This window comes from Cyprinodon variegatus, unplaced genomic scaffold (genome assembly GCF_000732505.1).
Source record: "Cyprinodon variegatus isolate N-32 unplaced genomic scaffold, C_variegatus-1.0 Scaffold553, whole genome shotgun sequence".
Taxonomy (NCBI): Eukaryota; Metazoa; Chordata; class Actinopteri; order Cyprinodontiformes; family Cyprinodontidae; genus Cyprinodon; species Cyprinodon variegatus.
This window is the reverse complement of record NW_015151006.1, coordinates 99,984-105,575: the sequence shown is the minus strand read 5'-3', so window position 1 is coordinate 105,575 and position 5,592 is coordinate 99,984. Positions and strand designations below refer to the sequence as shown.

Below are 5,592 nucleotides of genomic sequence, written 5' to 3'. Positions count from 1 at the left end.
CTGTTGTCATTTTGCACATCTCTGATGTTGCTTTTTTTCAAAAACTGTAAAAATGTCCATACTTTCATATTGGTTATTTATTCTCCAGTTGCACAGCTTTACAGTACAGAGTTGTATGTGTTTATCTTTTAACTCATCACTATTATTTTATTCTTATACACTTTTGTGTGACCATTTTTTCTATAATCTTTTTGCTGCTGTAAATAGCAGAACTTTCCCCATTGTGGGACACTAATGGGATCTTCTCTTCTATTCCTTAATGCACATCTCATTTCTCCCACTCTCCTCTGAATCATGTCAAACCACTGTCCTTTCTTGTCTTCTTCCAGTTGCTTTTGCCACTTTTCCTTCAGTCTCTGTTTGATGATGCTCTTTGTTTCCATCTAACTAATTTTAACTGACACATGGACGGCTTCTCTTGTAGCTTCCTTTGCAGCCTTATCTGCCATTTCATTTCCTTTAACTCCACTGTGTGCTGGTACCCACAAAAATATGACTCTAATCCCATAATTTGAATTCTGTATGTTTGCTGGATTTCTATTAAAATATGTGTTCTACTATCTGAGAGACTTCTCTGTAAACTAATTAGTGATGACGATGAATCTGAACAAATAACCACTCTCAATGGTCTTATTTCCTCTACACATTTCACTGCAAACAGAATTGCTAGCTGATATATTATCACTGTTCCTCTTTCCTATTATGATACAAAACTCTGGAACAATAACAGATACTCATATCTTGCAGTAACTGTTAATATATGCCTGTATTGTGTGTGAATTCAAATGACACCTTCTGTCCTTTTTTTTCTTTTCTAATAGTGTAAGATCTACTTCCGCTTCAGGTAGTTCAGGGAGCGTTATCACAGATCCTTCCTCCCAGCAGCTGTAAGACTCTATAACCATCACTGTTCCCAACCACCTCAATACGTTGTTACATTCAGGCTGACTTTGCACAGTTGATACAACTCTTTACAGTACAGTATTTCATTTGTTTATTTTTTTAACTCTTCACTATTATAAGGCCCACATTTGTGTGACTATTTTTCTATAATCTTGTTGCTGCTGTAACAGAACCTCCCTATGGTGGGACAATAAAGGGATTTTATATCCTTTTCTATTCTAGTATCCAAGGTGGCACTGCTGGCAGTGGTACTGTTGGACCGAACTTTAAATCAGTTTATTCCAACTCCATTGCTTTTTGTATAACTGCTTTTACTCTCCCTCTTCTCCATTTTTCCCAACAAGATTTTAAAGTGCTTTGTGCTGGATGATCTTCACTATGGCCCTGTAAATTAGCCCAATAGTTCATTTAAATAATATGCTACTTCTTCATGTCTTTAAATGTTGGACTCTGTTTACCATGCCTCATTAAGGTTCATCACAAACTGTAGAGCCATGACATCACTGTGACCTGTACTCTCAGGTGGGATGGCCTTTCCTCTCTACGAGAAGGCAGTCATTGTCATTGGTACACGTTTATTTACAAGGCCCTTCTTGGATTACTGCCCTCTTACATTTGTACCTCACTTACACAAAAAAACATGGCTTCTTCTTCCTTGATATCCATTGATCAGCTGTTGCTCACTGTTCCTTTTGCCCACACAGAACTGGGGAAGAAAGCCTTTAGGCACGCAGCTCCTTGTGCGTGGAATTTATTTTTACAAAGAAACTGGAAGTTTTTATCTTTAAATGCTTTTAAGTTGAAAGAATTTGAAGCAGCCTCAATGATCTGTAATTGTTTTACTTGAAATGTTTTTTAATGTACCTGTCATTTAATTTAATGTATCTCTGTTTCTTGTTTAACTTTGCTGCCTCTTGGCCAGGACTCCTTTCAAAAAGAGGTTTTTATTCACAATGGGATTTTTTTTTCTTCTGGTTAAATAAAAAATATATATATATAAAAACTGAATGCTTCTCAACTCAAGTGGCATTTCACCCATTTCCACCTGCAGTGCTGCTGTTAAGCTTGTTTTAAAAGCCCCTTTACATAATCTCAAAGCCTGAAACTGGATGTTGTCCGATTTTTTTAGAGATGTAGAAGTTCTTATTTGAAAGATAATTGTGTCTAAAATGTGAAGACTGCCAGCTCCTGCTATGGGGTCTGAACCCGGAAACCAATTCTCACAGCTCCTCAACAGCAGATAGTTTTTTTGCCCAAATTTATATTGTTTTAACTTTAGATTAACTTTACCTTCTTCAAACTTTATTTAAAAAGCTCTACCAAAAAGTAAAACCCGCTCATGATCTTCATCATTGTTTTGGTCTAGAATGACACAAGCTTCTCATGAGGTGCATTCACACATCCATGTTCAAATGTAAGGTCAAATTCAGACTAAGCAGATGCCTTTTAAAACCTTTTATTCCTTTTTGTTTTTTTAATTCAATGAATCAAGGAATACAAATTACAGCTGATTTTCGTTTCAGAGAGTTGATTTCGTTTCTCTGTACTTGTGACAGTGTAATGACAGTTAAACAAAAAAAAAAAAAGATTACTGCTCTAAGTGGGTTTCTCTGTCAGCTAAAGGAATGTTTTAGAGTCTCTATATTCCATTTAATAATCAATCCATTACTAAATTAGTTGACGATTATTTCAATAAACGATCAATCATGATTAATCCGACAGCTCTAGTTAAAACCAGTGGCTAGATTTTCTACCACTCGTGGCCGAGCAATGGAAGCCTGACTAATGCAAAAGAGGAAATCACTACAATATTCAGAATCAGCCCTAATCGCCTGTCTGTCTTTACATAGTTCGTATTTAACTCCGCCCACATCGTATATAAAAACAGCCAATGTGAAATATTCATCCTGGCGTTAGTTACATCCAGTTTAAATCAACATTGAGTAGTTCCCTAAAACCTTTTTAACTCTAAAACAAGTTTCAGAGGCTGAGAGGAAGCCGACCAATCAGAGCAGACTGTGAGACCCCAGCTGCTTCTTCATTGGAGTTTTAAGCAAGCGTTAGTCTAAGAGGTCTGACAAATGGTTTTGAAAGATTAAACACAGAAAAAATTGTGTTGAAGAATTTTTGGGACATCAAAGCTCCCCACAATTAAATTTTTTTTCTGTAAAAAACTAATATATGGTATTGTATGTGCTCTTTTATCCTATTTTTTCCCTCAAAGTTTCACACTTCAGTTAGAGTACAATTTAAGCGATGGAAACTAAAGTTTGACTCCTCCGTTTTTGCAGTAAAACACGTCCAGTTAAATCAGGATCAGCGGGAGCTTCTGGTCTTCCTTCTTGGAGGTGGTGAAGGTTGCTCTGCTTCCATCTGGTAATGCCTCTGAAAATCAAATTAGCATTTAAAAGCCATGCTTTCCCCACCATCTGTGTGTATCCGGTGCATTCAAGCTAGTATTTGTGTTTACCAGCAGGTTCTCGTAATGCGTTTTGCTGCAGCAGTGCTCTTCCTCTTCAGCGTTCTCAAGCAGGTAGAAAACAGAGCAGAGGGAACAGAAATATCCCAGTTTACGGACCGTAAACTCCTTACCTGCAGATGAGAGAGAGCAGAAACATGAAAATGCAGCGAAGCATTTCAATGTGGTAAGCTAATGTGACTTGATGTCTCACCAAAGGAGACGTCTGGGCTGAATGGTGGCAGGTTGTAATCATCAGCGCCACAAAGAGACCGGCGGGTTCGCTTCCTCACAGGTTCAACAAGGTTCTTACTCTGGCTTTTGACAACTGTTAAAGATACATAAGAAAAAAAAAAAGACAGATATACACTTAGATCAGAAGAAGATGATCTTTTCTTAAAGAAAATAAAGATTAAAAGCTTTTTAGACTGAATTTTTAGTCCTAAAGCTCTAATAAATGAACCTTTTAGAAGCCAATAAAGGTTTTCTTCTAAATAGAAACAATTAATTTGCTAATTGATTAATACTCAGATAGCCAAAGGTTCCTTAAAAAAATACTTTTTACGCAATTAAACTAGGCAAAACTAAATTTTTTCCATTTGAGGAGATAAGGATAGAGCATTTCTGATAAGAGTAAAAGTTTTTTCTAATCTTAAATGCAAAATGTTAATATATCTTTTTACAATCTTGGTATAAGTGGGTCGCTCTCTCAGCTAAAGGCATCTTTTACAGTCTCTAAACTCCATTTAAACGATTAAACAATTACTAAATTAGTTGACGATTATTTCAATGATCGATTAATCATGATTAATCCGATTGTTTTAGCACTAATTTTCATAAATGTGTGGATTTTATTTATCAAAAAGTGCTGATACACAAAAATAGCATACTTTGCATATTTTTCAGGGTTTGAATTCATGGAACAGTGCCCATTAATGAACATGGGGGTGGCAGCATCATGCTACGGGGCTGCTTCTCCTAAGCAGAACCTTGATATAACTCCAAAGATTTAACTCCCTGCAGAATTCTGTGTAAAATTTGTAACTCAAAGCCGTATATATGGATCTGATGATGTGTTTCTCTATGATTTTCCAGAGATCATAACTCTAGAATTTACATGTGGGTTCTGTTCCTCAGATAAATGTGGCAAAAAAAAAAAAAAAAGACAATTTAATGACTATGAAAAGCCAAAAACTGTAAATGGTGGCAATATTACAGATAATAATGTATTAGGTCATGATGACAGAACAAATGCATTATTTTTGTTGTAAATAATCTACAGCACAGATTTCAAATGGCCCAGTCGAAGTCTGGAGCTAATTTGGTTCAGAACCTGAGGTGAGGTTTGAAAACTGATGCTCACGTATTCACGCGATCCAAAAAGTGAATAACGTCGAACTTATTCTTTTGTTTCTGGTACTGACATCCCAAACCTTTTAGGTGGGCTGTGGTTTGTCCTTCTTCTTCTTTGGAGCGTCCATCCAGGTTCTGACTGTCAGGACCTTCATGCTGCTGTTCAGTTAAAGCAGCGTCAGCATCTTTTTCCTCCTCCTGGATCTCTGTTGATAAAGCCGACGTGTCTGTGTTCAGAGCTGAGGAGGAATCCAGCGGCTCCAGAGGCTGTGATTCTTCTTCTTCTTCTTCTTCTTCTTCACTTCTGTCTTTAGTCTCCTCAGTCTTTTCTACTGCAGCAGTGCTTACTGCAAACAAGACACAATAGTGGTGAATCTTTTTTTATTTTTAGCATTAAACATCACTTGTGCAGCTGCTTGTGAGCTCTGCTACCGGTTGTGTTTCTGGTTTTTCTCCTGGTTCGGCCTCTTTTTCTGGTTTGTTTCCTTTTGTTTTCCTTCTCCTCCATCTTCTCCTCCTCAGCATTTGGAGTCTGATCTAAAACATAAGATATAAAATAACATTTACAGAGATTTGTGTCATATTTTGATGTATTTTGGGAGATTTAAAAAGAACGCAGTGTATCTAAACCTTTTAGGTCAGCTGTGGTTTGTTCTTTGTCTTCTTTGGAGCCTCCATCCAGGTTCTGACTGTCAGAACCTTCAGGCTGCAGCTGCTGTTCAGCTGAAGCTGCTTCAGTGCCCGTTTCCATCTCCTCCTCTGGCTGGACTCCTCCTGAATGAGCAGGACTTTGTGGCGTTGGAGGCCTCAATTCTTCTTCTTCTTTGTTTAATTCCGTTCTCTCAGTTTCCCCTCCAGCAGATTTTCTCACTGCAAAC

The 5,592-nt window shown here is 37.3% G+C and overlaps 1 long non-coding RNA gene across 2 annotated transcripts; it reads right to left on the bottom strand.

Moving 5' to 3' along the window:
- Positions 1–2,350: 2,350 nt before the first annotated feature.
- LOC107095518 lies at positions 2,351–5,579 on the bottom strand. Of its 2 annotated transcripts, none has more exons than XR_001481749.1 (5): positions 5,345–5,579; positions 4,786–5,251; positions 3,576–3,689; positions 3,374–3,495; positions 2,351–3,288 (listed from the first exon to the last, which is right to left on the bottom strand). It is a non-coding gene; the product is annotated as an uncharacterized LOC107095518 (long non-coding RNA). The 2 variants fall into 2 exon arrangements; XR_001481748.1 differs by having other exon boundaries at positions 4,795–5,251.
- Between the last annotated feature and the right edge of the window lie 13 nt (positions 5,580–5,592).